The sequence below is a fragment of the Phasianus colchicus genome, chromosome Z, assembly GCF_987193195.1.
Source record: "Phasianus colchicus chromosome Z, bPhaCol1.hap1.1, whole genome shotgun sequence".
In the NCBI taxonomy this organism is placed as follows: Eukaryota; Metazoa; Chordata; class Aves; order Galliformes; family Phasianidae; genus Phasianus; species Phasianus colchicus.
This window is the reverse complement of record NC_143476.1, coordinates 74838599-74860000: the sequence shown is the minus strand read 5'-3', so window position 1 is coordinate 74860000 and position 21402 is coordinate 74838599. Positions and strand designations below refer to the sequence as shown.

Below are 21402 nucleotides of genomic sequence, written 5' to 3'. Positions count from 1 at the left end.
GAGTATGTTATGTACGAAGCTGTCTCTGAAAGTAATGCCTTCTATTTTATTATATTGGCCAACAGCATCACAGGTGCATGTTGGTGGTATGGCAGTAGAGACTGAACCTTCCCACCAATATCCCATTACATTTTCTTTGCCATGTGACAGATGGCAGCAGAGGGGCAGTCTGACAAAATAGTGGCTGACATAAAATGTGTGTGAAGAAAAATGTCACTGAATTCTGCTATGGAGCCCACTGACATTCATTGATGCTTGCTGAACACTGATGGAGACCAAACGGTTGATGTGAACATAGTGAGGTGGTGAGTGATGTGTTTCAGTGACAGTGGATCACCTCCACTGGTGCAGGCTGTTACAAGTGCAGCATGCAGGCTCTTGTTCATCACTGGCAAAAATGCATGGCTAATGGTGGTGACTATGTTGAAAAATAGTGCTTTGTAGCTGAGAATGTGTGCTACTAAATAGTATTATTGTGTACTTTGCATCTTTTCCTATGGAAATAAGTAGGAGGCATTACTTTTGGAGCAACCTGCGCATTTTATAGATAGCAGAAAGTAAAGCTGGAAGAGCTTTTCAGAGGTCATTTAGTACTTTCCTTTCCTCAAGACAAAATCAACTATCAATCACTGAATAATTCTGATAGGTATTTATCTTGCCTGCAGTTTAAGCTTATTACTTAAGTTCCTATATTCAGCTGGCACACTTTCCTGCAACCTTAAATACTTGTGGTGTTACTCTTTCTCCCATTGGTAGTCTCTACACTTAGGAGGCTTTCCTAGCAGGCTTTTCTATGTTCAAACCATTCTTAAAGCATGAGGACAGGTGAAAGGTACCGTTTATTCACTAAGAAGAAAAGCATTAAAATTTGTCACATTCTGCTTTCTCTTCAGGTTATGGTTCCAGGTGCTCGTCTTGATGTGAGAATGTTGTATAACTAGATGTTAGTATTTTTATGGATGTTGAAATGAGTATCTTTATGGTTATCTCTCCTTCAGTATCCTTATAAGAAGTCTGTGTTTGACAACAGGAGTTTAAGTGAAACTAGACTCCAGTGAGAGGAGCATCAAAAGACTGTTTTTTTTTTCCTCCTTTCTTTCTTGTTTTGGTGTCCTGTCAGATCATTAGAGTTCTTCTGGTAAATAGGTCTTGCCAGGCATGAACTATCAAGTCTTCCCCCATCCCCCAGCCAACGGAAAGCCTCTTGTGACATTCTCATCCCGAAATCTGATAGCCTGAAGCAATTCTTGATTTATTTCTAGAACTCCTAGAACAACACACTCTCACACTTCAAATCCATTCCTGTATCAGGCATGTAAACATATGTAGTGATTCCTTAAATAAGCAAGAATTTTTGTGTTTCACAGGCTATTTATGGGATCGGTGTAAAATGATTTTTGCACAGCTGAAGTTGTGCACAAGAATAAAATGATTTGTTTGCAGTTTTACTTTTTGTATTTGCACAAACTGTGATTAATGTAGTAACAATTTAGTTGTGTTATTCTGTATTGTATGAGCTCTTCTGGGCTTTCCCAAAAATTTCCTGCAGATTTGGAAAGCAGTGATAGCATCCTTGCCATTATATATATTATCTCCTCTTCGGAGCCTTCTCCAATCTCTCAGTGTACTGGAAGACAACTGGAAAATAGAAGGAAATAGTTTCATGGATGGACTAAATGCCATTTCTCTACAGTCAGACAGTGAGCACAAGTCAGTGCTCTGTTTTCCATCAGCCCTAGCAGGAACTGTGTCTTGGTTGGTAGTGCAGCTGCTGTCCTCAAGGATGTCATGAAGACAGTCTTAATGGCCTCTGTTGATCAGTTTTTGCCTTGTCAGTCCAGTGATTTTTGGTCAGGACTGCTGTTTGTTTTGCCTTATGCTACTCTGAATAACTGGTTTGACATCTGTGTTGCAAATGTGTGGAGTTTAAACCTAGCAGCAACTCAGCACTGCACTACCTTTTGCTCACCCCACCTCACCTCTCTGGGAGACAGGAGAGAGAATTGGGGGAAAAAAGTAGAACCTGTAAATTGAGATAAAAAATACTAATAACAAAAAGAAAGAGAGGATTAAAAATAATGATAAAAAGATATACACATGAATGTCTCTCTACAAAACAAGTGATTCACAATGGAATTGATCACCACCTGCCAACCAAAGCTGAACCTGTTGTTGAGCAGCAGCAGCTCCCCCCCCAGCCAGCTCCCTGCAGTTTTGTGGTTTTTACATGATGCCACATAGTATGGAATATGCCTTCGTCTAGTTTGAGTCAACTGTCCTGGTTCTGTCCAGCTCCTTTTTCCTCTCCAGTTATTCACTGGCAGGGCAGTGTAAGAAGCTGAAATGTCCTCGGCTCTGTGCAGCGCTGCTCAGCAACTACTAAAACACTAGTGTATTATCAACACTGTTTTTCTCCTAAAGCCTAAGTACCAGACATTATGAAGAGAATCAACTTTGTCCCAGCTGAAACCGGGACAAAGTGGAAATAAGTGAAATTAAAGTTTGTAACTTATATTTTCCCTAAATGTTTACCATCACTCCCAGATGTGATTTCTAGTAATATTTTACTTCTTTTGCAGGCAGGATTGAATGTTGTGGGCAATTCTGTTACATCATTCAGTGAGTGAAGTTTTGTTATTATTCTTGTGAAACTTACGTTTTTAATCTAACAGGCAGTTTGTTCATGTTGCAGTGATTTCTAGTTTTCTGTCAGCATCTAATCTAGTAATAAATGCTTCATTTTGTACGTTGTTGGTGGAGATAAAACTTAGAAGTGTGATCTTATACACTGAACCCAAACTGTGTAAACAACATGGTACTTAGGAACGGTAATGCTTGCAAGGAATCCTCTAACCAAGAATATGAAGTAAATTGTCTGTCTGGACTATGTTGTTTTAAATTATATAGACTGTACTTCCTAAAACACACAAATAATTGGACTGTTTTTAGAACATCATTAAAAACATGCCAGTGCAAATATCTCTCCAATTTAGAGATAAAGATGTGGTGTGGGACCTTGTCAGAAGCCTTGCACAAGTCCAGGTAGATGACATCAGTTGTCCTTTCTTTGTTCACTGATGTCATCACAGGCCACCAGATCGATCAGGCACGATCTGCCCTTGGTGAAGACATACTGGCTGTCTTGGATTACCTCATCTCACACATGCCTCTACATCTCTTCTAGGATGATTTATTCCATGGAGATGGGCAATACCACATTAGGGACTGGCAGAAATTTCTAGGTGCTGCTTGATTGTGAGAATAAGAAATTTTTAGAGATGCTGTAAAGACTGCCTAGGAACAAAATTGTACCTTTCATAATGGATCATTTCAGCCATTTTGTGGCAGGCTGTGACAAGGTCTGCAGTTGATGCAAAATCCACTGAATCCCACAGCAGATATGTTACAGACAGGAAAAGATCTTTCTGAAAGCTACAGTTACCTTGATGTAATGACATCAAGCATCCCATCGGGGGTGTGAAAAGACTCCTCAGACCAGGATACCTGTGGTTTTGTTAGAAATGAGACACTGCCAACACAAGGATTTTGGGGAAGATTTTTAGTCATGGAGACATTAAACAATGAGACAGTGGTGATGTTCTGACCCATGACAAGTCAGAGACATTTTCTTTGAGATGGTTGAATCAGTGTATTCAACTACTCATCTGGGGGGTTCAATGACACATCCAAACCTCTTACTGAAGTGATGGTGTTATTTCAGCTTCGGTCACTGTCCTGAATTTGAACTTGCAAATATAGGGTTTTTAGGGTCCTTATGCTTAAGACATATCTTTGCATTCTGACATTATTTGGCAGTAAGAAATGTCACTTTTTCCTCCAAGAGTGAAGAGGACCAGTCCTTTGGCCTAAGTGGCCAGTAAAGTTGTATTCTGGTGCTGAAGGCATTGTTTTCTTGGTCATGAAGCCATGGTAAAGTCCCCTGAAGAAGAAAGGAAGATATAAACTCTGAGGCAGCAGCAAGGCTAAGTGGGTGATGTAACTATTAGAAATGATTTAGTGAGGGTCGCAGCATTTCCCAGCCTCATAACTTATATGAGCTGCTGAGTGGCAGCAAAAAACAGACTTGGAATTCATTACTTGCTTTTAAGAGAGATTAGAGAATGCTGTTTGTTCCCTAGAATGATTAGATGTTTGCAGTCTTTGTGATGATGGGGTAAAAGTTCACTGAGCCAAGCAGCCTCAGTTGAAAGCAATGAAATACAAACAACCTGGGCAAAAGTAAGTCCCCTTGATACTGGGTAACACTTGTTGCACCAAGCAGCAGATAATGTGCATGGCAACTGGGTTTGCCGTGATGAATGAGCCAGTCCTCTTCTTTGGTATCCTTGTAGCTAGTAGGTTACTAAAAATGAATCTCAGAACAAGGTGTTACAAAATTTAATTAGGACATGTAGAACTCTAAACAGGCCTTAGCAATTCAGGAAAAGTCTTGTGATCATTGGAAGAAGTTGGAAATTATAATAGCTGACACCTATACAAGCGATAAACTTGTCAGGGGAGCTTAGGGTTGTTGAAGTGAACTTGATGCAATTTTTTGTTGTGATTACTCCTTGATTCTCAAGAAGAGGAATGACAACATCATGAAGTTATAGCAGGGCATATGGATTAGAAAGAAGATTGGTTATAGCCCACAAGAAAACAAATAATGGCACATATGATAGACTAGTACTGAACCAATAAATCAGCTTCTTTTTTTCTGGGGTGGAAATTATTAAGCTAATATTTTACACCTAGACTGGAAGTTTTAACTAATGGAATGTGCTGCTAAGTAGTGGGGGGGTTTTGTTTGTTTGTTTTGTTGTTTTTTTTTTTGTTGTTGTTGTTCTTTATTATTATTTTTTTGTTTTGTTTTTTGTTTGTTTGGTTTTCCCCCCCCCGAAAGACAGTGAGTTGAACAGTCAAAAGAATTGGAGTCTTACCTTTACTGGAGGAACTTGGACAAAAGTAAGGGGAGAGAAAAAGGAAAAGTCTTATAAATCAAAACAAGCAAAGAAACAGCAAAGGAGATAAAACACTGAAAAAACTGAAATTCTGCAAACAGAGGAAATTCTTAAGTTAGAATGAGAAATACAGTGAAATTGTAGTTCACCATGAGGAAATGCTGACTCAGACTTGTAGCTGAGATGAACTCAAATGGTTCTATGATTCCATGAAGGTGTTAGGACATGCTGCAGTCACTTATGCTGCCCATGAATTTAAAATGCTTTTGGTAACTACAAAAAGATCTTTGTAGTGATTCTGCATACACAGCCTAAAGTGTAGATGTGCCCTTGAACAAATGCTTAGGGTAGAATTCTTGGAAATTGGGCAAGAAGGCCCAACAAGAAATAGCAGAAGATGATAAAAGAAAGGAGGGTGATGTGCTAAGGAGGACTGTGATTATCTTTCCTACATGGCCACAAAGATGTTTATGAGATGTTTGTGAGTCCAACAAGAGGTATTCCAGAAAACATAGGTCAGTCTTTGCCAAAGTAGCTTAATATTTGAACAAGATAAGATCATGTGTGAAGGACAATGAACTGAGCCTAAATATGGGCTGGCAGATGTAGTAATAGCAATAGAAAAAGTTGTTCTGAAAACTCAAGGCCAGAGTTGAGTCTGTTCTGCTGTAGGATGTATCTTCACAGTCAGTCTGTGCTAGGTTGATGTAATTTTGGATTCCTTCTGATAATGAATTCTTAAAAAGTGGCCCTTTTCGTCATTTCCAGTGAGCAAGTCCTAGTCAGACTAATAGTGGCTGATAATGGTTATTCACATCTTCCTCGTGTTTTGTTCCTATAACAATTCTCTAGTTAGTGCAGAACGAAATCACATGAAATACCTCTTCAGATTTTACGACAATTGCATTGCAAGGCACAGAATTTCAAGTGGAGCACTTGCTTGTAGCCCTCAACTTCAAAGTGGAGCAGGGACAGCTGAACTCTGCACTTTGGTTTCTCTGTTGCACAGTGGAGCTTGCCATGCTGAGACTAAACTATCACAGAATCACAGAATGGCCCGAGTTGGAAGGGACCTCAAGGATCATGAATCTCCTGCCACCATGCCCCCCACATGCAGGGCCACCAACCTCCCCATTTAATACTAGACCAGGCTGCCCAGGGCCCCGTCCAATCTGGCCTTGAACACTTCCAGGGACGGGGCATCAACAACCTCTCTGGGCAGCCCGTGCCAGCACCTCACCACCCTCTCTGTAAATAACTTAAAAGTAGTCTGTGTGAGAGCTGGTCCTAGTTAATGGAATGACTAAGCGCAAAGAGATGGCACTGCCTTTTCATCCCTTTTCCAAATGCAAGGCATAGTTCTTAATTTGTATAGAAAGAGCAGGATCATAAAACAACAGAACATTAAAAAAAAAACCCTGCCACATTTAAAATAGAATGAGGTACCAGGTATGCAAGATTCCTGCCACATATGTTCCCATGCACGAAGAGAAGATGTTATAACAAACAACAACTTTGTACTTCAAGCTGCTCTGTTTCATAACTGTTAGTCATGCTGTTTAAGGTTCTGTCCTGCTGGAAAGTGCTTAGCAAGATGATTGTGCTTTAAGAACCTGAATGCAGTAGAAAATAGTTCAACTTGACTTACTTTGACAATCTTAAACCTGCTTCCTGTGAATTCATACATCAGGGTAACACTCAGCTTCTGAAGACCTATTCCGCTGTGGCATGCTGGGCATGTATTGATTGAGCTATTGTTATGGTTGAAAAGGTTGGCTTTCTGATATTACAGGGAATACAGAGATTACAGAGGTGAAAACTACTAACAAATCCTACTTTTCTCCTGCTATACATACTGTAGACATAAATCGATACAGTGAGATAGCACTTGATTTCCAGGAGAACAGCTATTAGCGATGATATACAGTTAATTGCTTTAAAGTGATGCATATTGAAAAAGGGATCTTGACAGCTTCATGCTTGAAGTTTTCTACTTGAGCTGTTTTAAAACACAAAGGGCTAGAGACTGTCACTACAAGAAAAATGATGTAGGCATAATGGGGAAATACATTCTCATCCATAAAACCAAAACAAAGTTCTGTATAAGAGAATCCCTCATTCATTCATTGACGTTATTCAGAACAAATAAATCTGCATGTAGAAAAGTATATTCAGCTGTGAGCATTTTACAGAGAGAAATGTCACCACACACACACACACACCCCAAAAAAAAAAAAAAAAAAAAAAAAAGCATTCTCACTAGGAATCTTGTATGATTGAGAATTGGAAAGAATGGTAAGAATAGAGACCAGGAACAACTGAAGAAATTGCAACAAAATTTATCACACTGGGTGCGTGTGAATGTATAAATAAAAAATACAAGAAGGAGTATAGAAATTTGTACATGAAATTGTAGTACAAAAAGATTGTGTATAAAATGAAATAACAATGAAAGCGAACAAAGAAGAATAAGCTTTCAGTAATGAATTCTTGTTGTTAAGACATACTAGACTGTGGTATAGCTTGCATCAGCTTTGGTCTTAAATCATTTATTATCTAGAGTGAATTATATATTTAGATACCTAGGAAACTTATGCATTCTCTGGATAATAGAAGAAACAGTCATGATTTATATTAATCAATTCATACCACAACCGTATATCTGGTGCAAAGTCAAGTGGTAAACATTTTTGCCCCACATGATTCACTGCCTTTGAAGATCTACTTTGCATTTCACATTTCCAGTCTCCCTGATCTATGCACTATTTCCTCTACTTTACCATTATTGCTTAGCATTTATTATTATCTTTTCCAATTACCTTCTGGTGCTTGCTTTTTCTCTTCCATTGTCAATCTTACTTTCGCATTTTCTCTGCTCTCATTAGTTTAAATACAGCTGTTATAGTCAGAACTTGTGCAGAATCAGTCCTCCAGAATAACTGCTTTTAAAGTGTCGTTATAGCAAGAAAGTTAATATTTGTGTATCATATTTATACTATCATTCATATATACAGGAAAGCATGATTTTTCACTTAGTTCTGCTGAAAATTTAAAGTCGCAGAGAATTCCTTTAGGTCTCATCTCACCACCTGCAGTATCAAATGTTTTGCAGTCAGAAATTAGCGATCAAAAATTGTGGCATAAGAAAGCTGATATCCCAGGAGCTCATTGTCTTGCTGCTGTATAACATGTGGAAAGATACAGACTTTCTAGCAGAATCAAGGGTCCTGAACAATCAAAGAAAATGACAGACAAATGTTCATAGTTAGAAATGTAACATGCAAACCAAATTGTCATGTTAATAGTAGACTAATTTTCCTTTACAGTAAGGACCATAAACACAATATAATTGTCTACTCCTTTCTTTCTCACTTTCCTGTCATTTCTGGCAGAAATGTCAAAATGATATTTTCTGTCATTTTTCTTTTGCCTTTCTTTTGTAATTGGGACTACCTCTCATTCAGAGTATAAATGCTGACTGAAATATGCTCTGTGTAAGCTGGGGGAGACCATGTCTATCTTCTTGAAGATATGCACATATTCTAGACTAGATTCAGTATCAATATGTCTTTGAGACACATAGGCTGCTCCTGATCATCTACAAGTACCTATTCTGAAAAGATCTTATCCTCTAGACTCTTCACCATCTTTGTAGCCCTCATTTGCTGTTTTCTAATACTTTTGATGTCTATTCTGAACAGGTCTTATAGGAAACAGTGTGCTAGTATTTGCTCCAAAGTTATACTTTACAACAAACACGAGAAAGAACTTCCTGACTGTGAGGGTGACAGAGCACTGGAACAAGCTGCCAGAGAAGCTATGGAGTCTCCTTCTCTGGAGATATTTCAAGAACAACTGGGATGCTTTCCTGTGCAATCTACTGAAGGAATCTGCTTTAGCAGTGGTGTTGGACTAGGTGATGCCCAGGGGTTCCTTCCAACCCCTGCAAATCTCTGATTTTATAATATTACTTGAATTTTATTATATGTTTCATAATCAGTATGAGTAAGAGTAATTCAGTCACCAATTACAGTTTATCCAACAGGTCGAGGTTTTCACAATCACAATATGCTTATATGCAGTCCTTAGCATTTTGAATAAATGTATTTTAGAAATGCTTATAAATTCTTAGGTGTCGTGAACCCCTCCCAGCCCTTTGAGAGGACCACAAATATGTAAATTATGGTGTAAATTTGCTTTGCAGTTTATTTGTAGCTTTGAGTTTCTTAGAACCTTCAGTGTTCTTGGGAATAACCTAAAGTTGCTATCTCTGCAGTGTGTAGGTATCAGGCTCTCCTTTTCCTGCCTCATCTTCCTTTTTTCTTCTTTTTCTTTTTTTCTTTTTCTCTTTATTGCTTGCTCTACTATATTTCCTCCTTCCCGTGACTTTTCTTTCTGGTTTTACTTGGTGCATGTCTTGGTGTCAGGAGGAAGATTTGGTAAAGTGGACTGACATCACAGCATGTAATCTAGGAGCAGATATGACCAGGAAAGTAGAGGCATACGTGTTTGCAAACTGCTGCCTTTGCATCTCTTTCTGGGTGCAAAGCTGACAACTGTAGCACTTAAAACAAGGTTAGGTGTGGCAGAGAGGGGAGGGAGCTCAGGCCTTACTGCCTCCAGCGCTAGGATTTGGTGGCAGTTAGAAACAAGTATCTCACGTACAGACAAGCTATTGATGATATGGTGACAGGATCTTACAACTTGCAAGGCAGCAGTTCCTGGCATCAGCTGAGTTCTTTCCAGCAAGTTCAGCCACTGATGTAGAAAAGAAAAATGCATACAATCTGACATTTAATCCTTGTTAAGTTGCTGACCCTTGTGTCTGAGGGATGAGAGGAAACTGTTTTCAATGTTAACACAGTTCTCTTTCCTGTAAGCAGTAATTCTTTGTCCACAGCCTTAAAAAAAAGAAAGAAGGAAAAAATAAAAGAAAAAAAAAAAGAATGAAGACAGAAGGAGTTTAGTTTCATTTATCTGCATGAGAAGTCCTCTTTACATATGACTGATTTCAGCAATGTCTGGGATGAATGTAACAATTGTTTAATAATGTAAAGCCTTAAATTATATTCAGCTGATTATGTAGGGGATTTTGCAGGCAGGAAGAAGTTAATTATCCAAAGCTGGACCCACATCAAAATTAGGCTTATTAACTCATACACTGTAAGCTTGATAGCTCTAAAGTGGTAATGGCCATACTTTTTTAATATCACTTGTGAGTATGTGCTGTGTTCTAAGAAGTTTCTTTTCCAGTCTGCTCAGAAAGCAACTTTTTGCCTGCTCATTAATCAGTTATGCTTTTCTTGAGAAAAGGAATGTAACTTGACATATTTAGTAGCCTCAACGTTTACTCTGAAGAAAAAATGAGTTCTATTGGTAATAATGTTATGACTGTTTTTTTTCCTCAAACCTAGTCAGAGTTAATACGACCAGTACATTGTTAGTTCTTATTGGAAATAGCATAAAGTTATCCTGACAATATTTTGAAGAAACATAGAATTTTTTCATCATACTAAAGACTAGCTGATTTGGTTCCTGAACTGTAAAATGAAACTTCCAGATAAAATTATAGACCAATAAAGCTAATATGCATTTCCTATGAACCCTATACGTTGAAGATGTCTGAGGAATTAGATTTTCATCCAGTGTTAGAAAAGTAAACATAAATGTATATTAATTCTAATTTCAATTTAAGTTAATATGAATCTGATATTGAGTTATTTAACAATTGGATTAAGCTGCAGTTATCAAACTCTTCAGAATTCTGTTGACCTCTACTAACCCCTCTTGTTCATGTGGAAACTAAATCATCGATACTGTGAATATGTAACAATTTACTGGAAAACAAATTGTCAGAATTGTTTTAGAATCTTAGGATCATGTGGATATCCTGGAAAGCACCCACAGAAACTGTCAATCGAACTCCTGGCACTATGCAGCACCATCCAAATCTGAGAGCATTGTCCAAAATGCTCCTTGAACTCTGGCAGCCCTGGACAGCCTGTTCCAGGGCAACCCTCTGATAAATAATCTTTTTGTAACACCCAACCTGACTCTCTCCTGAAGGAAATTCTGATTTCACTGAAGAATTTCCCATTGTCTTTTGAAAGTTTTCATCTTCGGTTTTCTAAAAACAGGCTACTCAGCTGAGTGAGAGCTAACCAGAATTTTTAAAAATTGTCACAGTGATGGAGAACTTCTATATTTTCAGCCTGTTCATTTTTTATAGACAGTGCTTTTTCAGTTACCATTGATTTTTGAAATATGTCAGTGTTGTTGAAACTGGTGTCAAGTTCTTTAGGACATGAAGCTCCAATATAGCTGTGAAGTAAAATAGAAAAAGAAGAAAACAAGGACAGGATGCTCTCTGCTTGATTGACTGACATCCACATGGCTTGAAAAGAAAGGAAACACAGCAAATCTACTTCCTATTTGAGTCAAACCATGTGCTAAAAATAAAACTAGAGATAACAGCAAGTAAGTTTTCTGAAAAGGGCTATAAGAGACTACTGAAAAGTCACTGAGACCACTATGGCTCTGTCACATCTCTAATTATTAATATTGTGTTAGGTTTCTTGGTTACTTTATTTGAATTTTTCTTGCCGATTATGGTATTTACCTACTCCCATAAAGTATGTAAAGATCTGAGAGGACAACAGTAGGTACTTCTAACATCATGCTGCCCAACACTGTTATGGGAAGTGCTTCCTAGCTCAGCAGCTAACAACACAATAATGACAATTGATAGTTTTGTCATCTTACTAAATTAATGCTTATAGTATACTGGTAACATGGTAGAGACAAATCCTGTACTAGCATCTTCAGGTACAAGTCTTTTCCTGCAAATACGCAATAGTCAATATTTAAGTGGGATTGGACAGGCATTAAAATGAAGGATTTTACTTTGTGAGCCAGATTCTATGAAATTACTGGCTCCAGAATTTAAAAAAATCTGTAAAATTTTCTTTTTTTTTTCTTTTTTTTTCTTTTTCTTTTCTTTTTTTTTTTTTCCTGGGGACATCTGTTATTTCGCTAAGACTTATTATCAAGAAAAGCCTTTTGTGTTCTCCACTAAGTGTGATTAACCATCTGGCAGCTGTCTGTAGGTCTAGTTTCCCAAACTATAATTTCCTTTCAGGGCTAAACCTAGCGGGATGACTAGGGGCCTCCATTGGCGTCTGCTTTTTTGTTATTTTAAAAAATTACTTCCAGTATTTCTGCCCAGTACTTAGCATCCTTATTTACTTTAGAGTATTTCCAGCAGATGGGGAGAAATGTTCCATTTTCCTCATATTCAGCACATTTCCAAAGAATGTTGATTTCTTTTTTTGGGGGCTATAATGGAACAAGATACCACTGGAATAGTATGTTTCATAATGGGTTTCTTTGGTGGCTGGGCTTCGTGATGATCTTAAAGATCTCTTAGATACCATTATTTTTATCTTACCCTGTTTTGTTTCATCTCTGCTGTAAAAGCAGAAGTATAGTCTGGAGCGCTATTTTCTGCTGAAGTACACCAAGTCTTTTCCACTACCTCTTACAGCTCTGCATTCATGAAAACCATGTTAACCATGTCTGACAATTTAGAAAACAAATAACTGTCCCAGGAAGAAGAAAATAGTGCTTAACTTCAGGATAATAAGAATTGTTGAAAAAGGAAAACAAAACAATGTTATCCCTTTTTTTCCTCCTGGTTTGGAAGAATGCCAAATTTGTGTGCTATGGGAACTTAGAGAAGTTTTACATTATTAAGACTAACTATATGTTTTAGCTATATACATGATCAGGATTTCACACTCTGATAATGCATAAGATTTATATTCTAAGTACATTAATCATTATACCTGGAAGGCTGAGGAGCACTGTTCTGAAACGAGTAAAGACAAGATTTTAAAGAGCATATTATTTTACTGGAGCTACACTGTGTGAGCAGTATGTGCTTTGTTTTTAGTAGAGTGAAATATTTGACACTGAAGTGGCTTGCTGTTAAGGGGGCTGGCTGAGAATAGTGTTGCACTTCATTATTACCACGTAAGGTCAAGAAAAAGAAAAATTGCTCCTATATTTTCTGTGGGCCATTCTCAAGTTTTATCTAGGTGACATTATTTTAATGAATATTCTCAGCAGCCAAATTACTACATTTTAGAAGCAAGAATGACCTCCCAGTTTTATTTTATTTTTTTTAATATTATTTTTTTTATTCGACTAATTCATCCAGATCATATATGATATCAGTTCTGAATACACTGGAGTCACTGTAGTTAAGAAATCCCTCACAAGGGTTTCTGACTCTTTTAAATCTGTGGTAAGAGAGGCAGTATGCTAGCTGTATGGATAGACAACTGTTTTGCAGGCATACAGCATAAGCTCAAGCATTAGTGAAGAAAGTCCAAGGAGGGACCCTGGGAATAGATTGTGGTTCTGAGTTGCAACACAGGCTGAAGCTGTTTCAGGACTGTGTGCTGGAGGAGTGGGTGTGGAAGGTTGTGCAGTCCTCAGGGAGCTCATGATTTGGCAGGTGAATTCCCCCTTTACAGACATGGTCATAGCCTGTAACTCCTGGCATTTTGCCTGGTTTTCTGGTTTGAAAACGGAGGGGTGATTTTTTATGTATAAAAGTACCTCTGTCTAAGTTCACCTCAAATAGTTTCTAAGCAGCTGCCACATTTTTTAGCTGGCCTTAAGCCTCAAACCATGTGACCAACAACCCCTTTAAAAAAAAAAAACAAACACAAAAACAACAACACACCCTATATATGTTTTTGTTTTTGTGTTTTAAAAATATTTAATATAAACACTTGCACCACATAGGAGACACTGTTCAGATACAAGTTAGAGTTTCCTAAAGAGGAGGAGAAATATTTGGTGAGAAGGATATTTGCCTTTCACTTTTCATTTTCTACATTAAATCTTTCTGAGCTTGTTCATGCTGATTATAGCATTTCCTCTTCTTGTAATCCTTTCATCAAATACACATATGTAAACCTTGCTGCAAATGTATCTCTCATGTAAAAGTAAGGAGTTTCTTCTTCAGTCTCTGGCAGCTGCTGAAAAACAGTACTCCTCAAGAGAAGAATAAAAAAAAGAGGAAAGAAAAAAGGTTATGACCTGAACACATAAAAAATCACAGACTAGCTGTACCCATACAAAAACTCCAGCAGTTACTATATATCCACCTCTTTGGGTACTCATACCTTCGTCCTTCAATTAAATTCCTGCAGGCAAGATAGATGGGCAGAGAAACATCTTTCTTTGCACTACTGCAAAGTTCCTTAGGTCTGCATAAAGCTTAAAAGACTGCAGGCATCATCTCCTAGATGCCTCAAAGCATCTGAACATTTGCTTAAAGCTTGATGTAAAATATTTAATCAATCATTTGGACACATTAAATAGTTACTAACTAAATCACAAGCTATAAAAGTTGCAACTGAAATGAGCAGTAATATAAATGAGTTCTGAATATTGAAAATAAGTGATGCAACTTCAAGGGAACTAACAGTGAAACTGTTGATTATAATTTTGTCTCATTTTCCTAATATCATAGACAAATAGATTTCTTAGACCTGTAGAGATTTGAGTGAAATCCAAGGTCTGATTGACTTAGTGTTGCATCTGGAAATAAACTGAAAAGAGTATAACTATTGTTAGGACAGTTCCATTTGAAAAAATAAAGGTCACAGATGATATGTAGATATGTTTCAGACTCTCCTTTGGCCACTGAAAGAAGTCTTTTGGACTCAGTTGGGATCACAGAAACCCCAACTGAAGAATAGAAGGATCCTTGTGATTATTACAGCCTAGCCCAAAGACAAGATAATGAGATATCTTCTATGAAGAACTGATTCTGATTTGTTTTGCGTTGTCTCTGCAGTAAACATATCTCCTACAGAAAAACAAAAGAAAATCCATTTCTTTTTACCTCAGGAGGACAGGAAATGTTTTAAAGAAAGCTGTTTTAGAATTCTAAAGTTGTAAGGTAAATATTTAAAAAAATGTTTAAAATGTTTTTTAATACTAAAAAAAAAAAAAAAAAAAAAAAAAAAAATTATGTTAAATGTATCTGGAGGCTCTTGTGACATTAAAAAGATGGGTTCTGAAAAGCTTGCTCCCTAATCTGTGGTATGGTTTTCTGTCAAAACATAGCATCCCACGAGCTCTACAAATGCTCTTTCATAATTGACTGGAACCTCTGAAAATCAGCTCTGATTGGCCCAGTGTGCCCCTGCAATGACTTCACAGTTCCCCTGTGCAAGAATTCAAACAACTGTAGTTTTCAAGTGGCCTTACTATGTCTGCGGTACACCAAATGCAGTCCTTTGTTTTAGTGATTATGTTTAAACAACTGGCTTCTAGAAAGAGTGATGGGAATGATGTAAGGGGTCAGAGATCTGCAGCAGGATTAAAGAGTGCTCTGTTAAAAAATCCCTTGAAAGACTGAGCGTGTAACTGTTGCAAGAAGGTGGCTAGATAGAAGCTGTGTTGTAGGAGGAAAGTTATTGGTTTCTTAGTTTATGTACATTGCTGACATATTTGGAGGAGTACAGGCTGTAACCAGTAATTTAAAAATAGCTAATACTTAGGGAAAGCCTAAGGAATTACGCTTATATGATGGTTATATTGTATCCACTGCTAAAATGTAGTCCCATTTACAGTGACTTCTAAAAGGGGCTGATCAGCATTACAAGAATTATATGGATCTGTGTTAATAGAGACTGCATGCATAGCACTTAATTTGGAAATATGTGCAATGCAAAATACTGATAAAGTCCTACATTCAGAACAAAATGAGAATAAAAATCAAGTAGAAAGGACTTCAATCTTATTTGGTAGACTTGTTAAATTGCCAAGATGATACAAAGGGTTTCAGTCTACATAAGAAGTAAAAGGGAATGTTACAACCAGACGTAAAAGAAAGAGAACGCAGATCTTTCGTTTGAATGGCTTCATCACAGTATCATTTAAAGCACCAATTATTTCATTTCTGAATGTTGTCTCTGAGATATCACGAAAAAAAAACCCCAAAAAAATAATAATACAGTGGGAATAAAGTTAATGATCTTTGTGATTTCCATACCATAGTTGTATGGAGAAATGAGTAATTTTTATAACATGCCATGAACAAATGTTCTTTCTAATTCATGGATACCAGAAATTGGTAGCTTGGCCTTCTTTCCTCTTTCTCCAGAGTAAGACAATGCATACTGGACTGTCAGCCCGAAATTTAATATTTTTCTTTTATAGCTATGGAGCTGAAACGAGGAGGTAAAAGAGAAAAACTTTATCCACTAGTCTGTAATCTTCATTTTCTTGTGAGCCATTTTGATCACCATAGTGACCAACACAAGGGGATGTTGGCAAGGGAATAACACAATTTTCAATTACAAATTGCAAGTAGGCATTATATTTTAAGTTTCAGAGAGATTCTAACAAAATGCATGGCTAAGTCAAGAAACCAAACCAGATGTCTTTGCTGTATGATTTTAAGTAAATTGTTTCATTTCGATGCTGCTGTTACATTTTTTACTCTGTGTGTAATCTGCTTTTTTCAATTCTAAATTTGGAGTTTGCAGGATCTATTTCTTCTGATGTATTATCACTGCAGGAAGCATGAGATTTAAATCTTCATTGGAATTCCAGGTGCTACTTTGGTATAAGTAAATGAATTACACGCAATTTAATAAGTAGTCACATCTCACATATAACAGATGGGCTTTAGTTCAATTAGAGTCTAATGGAACATGAATGAATAGCAAAAGATTTGCCTGCAGCATGGGAGAGGATGGTTGCAGTCTGATGCAACTGATTTCTGCCACAAGCTGTATTTCCAGTTTTGCTGACAGCAAAGTGAAAGAATATTTTGCATAATGGAATTCAGCCTTGTTTTGTTTTTTGTTTGTTTTGTTTTGCTGTTTAAGCTAGTAGCACAACCCTAAAGAGTTTCTTTTTTTCACAAATCCCAACAGAAGTTAGAGTCATATGCGCTGCTGCTCTGTGACATTCCACTCTCTCAGAAACATATTTATAGGCACCTGTCTTAAAATCTTACTAGAGACTATTAAGATCTTAATTTAAATTGGATAAGTATTGCCAGAAAAAGTCAAAACTGTCAACACAGTCTGTCACTATATGACACAGCTGTATGAGTCTTAACTGTTCACATATATATAGACCACATTCCTGAAGTAGTAACTCAGCCAGCTTTGCTTCACTGGCCAGTATGAGCAGTTGTAAATAGGGACTTTAAATTTCATTTGTAGAAAATACAGAAGCAAGAGAGATCTTTATGGAGGAAAGAGCTGAAACAAAGGCGAACATATCCCAGAATGTTTAACCACAAGCACTGAGCAGTAAGGCTAAGAAAAGTTTCCCTACAGAATTACTAAAAACAAGAGCAAGGAAAACTGAAGAATTGGTGATGTAAAAAAAGTGGCCTGAAATCCACAAGAAAATGAAGACTGATTGTTATTGTGACTCTAGAAAAGAGAAGGAATAAAATTATCTGTCTCTGCCTGGAAAGCAGGTTCCCTTCAACGTTTTTGAATGTTGAAGCTGGAATGTTATGTTGGTTGTTTCTTCACATGCAGAAACACAACCTTGTGTATATTCTTGGAAAATAATTAGATAAAGTTAGAGACCATGCTATATATTCACTTCTAGTGAATATAATATTTTTATTTATTTGTTAGTTACTTAGGATTCAATGACAATAGTTACTTACACAACTACTGTGAAGATCCCCTTGAATCTCTTGGTTTAGCTGAAAACACACAGTGAGCCTTGCCTTGGGAATATGTTACCTTGCAGTCGTTCCTTAGTTTCTTTGTTTCCCCTGGGAACATCTTTCCACAATGCCTCTGTCTATGCACATGGGTACTCAGAACTCAACACATCATCATCTTTGTTTCCATCTTGTTGCTATGCTGTTCTGTTGTGCTGAACTAAGCACCACTATTTCCATTTTGAAAACAGTGGGAGTGGTAAGTGTAAGCCTCAGGAAGCAAGTTCTAAAAAGTGAGGTTTAAAAAACATTTATATTACAAATGCACTGAAAAATTTACTGAAATAAGTGTAATCAAAATGCTATCTTCATAGAGAAAACAACATTTTCAGAGTACACAACAGGCCTGAACTGGTACATTCTTTATCAGCAATCCTGGTCAACTGGAGAGCTCCCAAAAAGCTAGAGGCTTGCCAATGTGATGCCCTAAATGGGAAGGGTCAGAAAGAGAATCCAAGGAACTACAGGTTTGTCAGCCTGACCTCAGTTTCAAGGAAGGTTGTGGAGTATATCATCTTGAGTGTGATCACACAGCATATGCAGGACAACCAGGAGATCAGGCCTAGCAATCATAGGTTCATGAAAAGCAGGTCCTGCTAGACCAATATTCTATGGGCAGGTGACTTGCCTGTTGGATGTGGGAAAGGCTGTAGATGTAGTCTGCTCAGACTTTAGCAAAGGCTTTGATGCTGTCTCCAATAATTTTCTCCTGGGGAAGCTGGCAGTCTTGGCTTGGACAGGTACACTCTTTGCTGGATAAAAAACTATCTGGATAGCCAGGTCCAGAGAGTGATGGTGAACAGAGTTAAATCAGGCTGATCCCTGGTCACGTGTGATGTTCTCCAGGGGTCAGTAATGTGAACTGTCCTGTTTAACATCTTTACCAATGATCTGAATGAGGGGGTTGAATCCAACCTCAGTAAGTTTGCAGATTATATCAAGCTGGGACAGAGGCCAATTGTAGGTCCTTCACTTCTATCATAACAACCCCATGCATCACTGCTTGGAGCAGAGAGCCTGGAAAGCTGCACAGAGGAAATGGATCTGGGGGGGTGTTAGTCAACAGCTGTCTGAATATGAGCCAGCGGTGTACCCAGGAGGTCAAGAAGGCCAATGGCATTCTGACTTGTATCCTTACTCCAGAAATAGTGTAGCAAGCAGGACCAGGGAAATGATTGCCTGTAATCAGCATTGATGAGAATGCACCTCAAGTACCACATTCAATTTTGGGCTCCTTTTTTCCATTACAGAAAAAACATGGAGGCCCTGGAGCATGTCCAGAGAAGGACAACAAAGCTGGTGGAGGGACTGGAACAATAAGGAGTACTGAGAGAATGGAAATTGTTTAGTCTGGAGAAGAGATGACTCAGGGAAGAGGTTATTAGTCTCTACAACTACCTGAAAAGAGATTGGAGCAAGGTGCAGGTCAGCTTCTTCTTCCAGGTAAGGATGACATGACGGGAGATAATGGCCTGAAGTTGAGCCAGGGCAGGTTTATGTTTGATATTAGGAAAGACTTCTTCTCAGAAAAAGCTGTGTATTGGAACAGGCTGTCCAGGGAGATGCTGGAGTCATTGTCCCTGGAGATGTGTAGATGTGTAGATGTGGCTCTGAGAGACAGAATTTAGTGGGCATGGTGGTGATAGATTGATGGTTGAAACTGGATGATCTTAGAGTTCTTTTTCAACCTTAATGTTTCTATTATTCCATGATCTGAAGTAGCTGGTTTTGTTTTCCTAGAATTTTAACACACACCTCACACTTCTTTATCAGAAACCACCCCAAACCAAACCAACCAATTGAAAACTAACAGAAAAACAGCAACACAACAACAAAAAAAATACTGAACCCAACTAATAAACTGGCAAAAATTAAACAACAACAGAAAACAATCAAAACATCAAGTATTCTTATTCACTGTTTTCTTACTCACTATACAGACAAAACTACACAATCCAGAGGACTTTTCCAGCATGATTGGGTAATCAGTTTGAAAATGAGTGACTGATTGTTTTAAAAACAATGTCTGGACAAATTTATGCCATTAGTTTGACATGGTACCTCTTACCAGAATGTACTGGAAATAATTACAGCCAATTGATGTTATGCCATTTGATCTTGTTTTGAGAGTCCATAAGGTATAATTTATGTTCAGTAATGCCTCTCGTTACTTTGTGTTGATGGCACTGAAGAGTTAATACTGATCATCTGACCACATGCGTAACATTTGAACAGCTGGAGGATCAGTGTTGACTACTTTCAAGGACTTCCCATAAACACAACCAAAAAAAAAAGGAGTTATCTTGAGGAGAAGTCAGGCTCTTGAAGAAGTCCAGATTACTGCCAAATCAAAAAGGTCACCGGGGTGCTTTCCTCTCTGAAAAGTCTTTCTTGAGCTAAGCTATGATTTCTGTTATGAAAATATATTTAAAAATAGCTTCAGAGTTGGTTTCTCAGACTAACTGTTGGGTAGAGATTGTTGGTAGATGTTCTTGAAAGGAAGTAGTTCACACCTGTGGCAGAATTTATTTGAAGGCCCTAAATAAGAACATTTTGACAGAGATTTCTGACACACTTCAGCTGCAGACAGCTGATGAATTTTCTTTTTCTTGAAGAATATTTGAAGTAGAAAAGTCTACTTGATTGTCTTACATAATACATTGTGTTTAGGCATAGCAATCAAGAGAAACAACATTTTCTTGTATAGAATGCAAAATCTGCTGTGCTTCCTCAGACTGTGAACTTGGAGAAAACACATGAATGCGAGAATTCACTTGTTGATCTTGCAAAGTTGGGATCAGAATATAAGTAGAGCTTGTACACATTTAATAGCATATTCAAAGGAGAACATAGATAAGTGAAGAGTGGTGCAGAGAGAAAGGTCTACAGGATTTATTCACATTTTAAATTAGTATAAGTTAAGTCATCATTTGAAACAATTCATACTTGTTAATTTTAACTAGCCCAATTGTTGAACATAACCCAAAGTCTGGGTTACTAAATTAGGATTATGGATTTTAGAAATATTAAGCAAGGTAGTTATGGCAATGTAGATTTTATTTCCATAGCTGCATGTTTCTGTGTGGCACAGTAATACACGTTGATTTTCAATATTGACTGCTGGCTGAAACAATGCTTCAAGAACACTCTTAATACCATCAACACACAGTTGTTTGAGTTGATGATTTTTGTTCAGCTCACAGAAGACAGTTCTAAGCATTGCTAAATAAGCTTTTTAATTTTTAAAGACAAGTCAAATAAGACAGCAAAGAAACTCGTGATTTAGATTTTACTGCAGAAATTTTCCAGTTGTTACAGCAGGAGAACATGACTACACCCTCCTCCTCAGCACTTTCCTATGGTTAATCTGTAAATACAGATCTGCATTCCTGAGTGCTGATCATGCACCATTGTGTCTGGGTGAAAATGATGTGCCAAGGTACTTACCAAGTGATGATGCCCAGAAAAGGTTGTGCTGACTTTGTGTGCCATATTTGGTGTCTCTCCATGGGCAGTATCAGAGGGCGGCAGCACGTAGATTGGGATCAGTTAAAGAGTGTGAAACAAAACATTCTCTGTGAGAACCACTGCAGTGTTAATAGTTATTGCTCATTATTGCAGAAAAGCTGTGTGTATTAGGTGATGAGTTCAGGCAGAGTTCAC

General features: G+C 37.6%; 1 long non-coding RNA gene across 2 annotated transcripts in view; it reads left to right on the top strand.

The window, feature by feature from the left end:
• LOC149913088 (uncharacterized) overlaps positions 1–21402 on the top strand; it is a 77054-nt gene that overhangs the window by 811 nt on the left and 54841 nt on the right. For both annotated transcript variants that reach the window (XR_016461786.1, XR_016461785.1), the window contains exon 2: positions 18990–19182. This is a non-coding gene — a long non-coding RNA (uncharacterized LOC149913088). The remainder of the gene's footprint in view (positions 1–18989; positions 19183–21402) is intronic.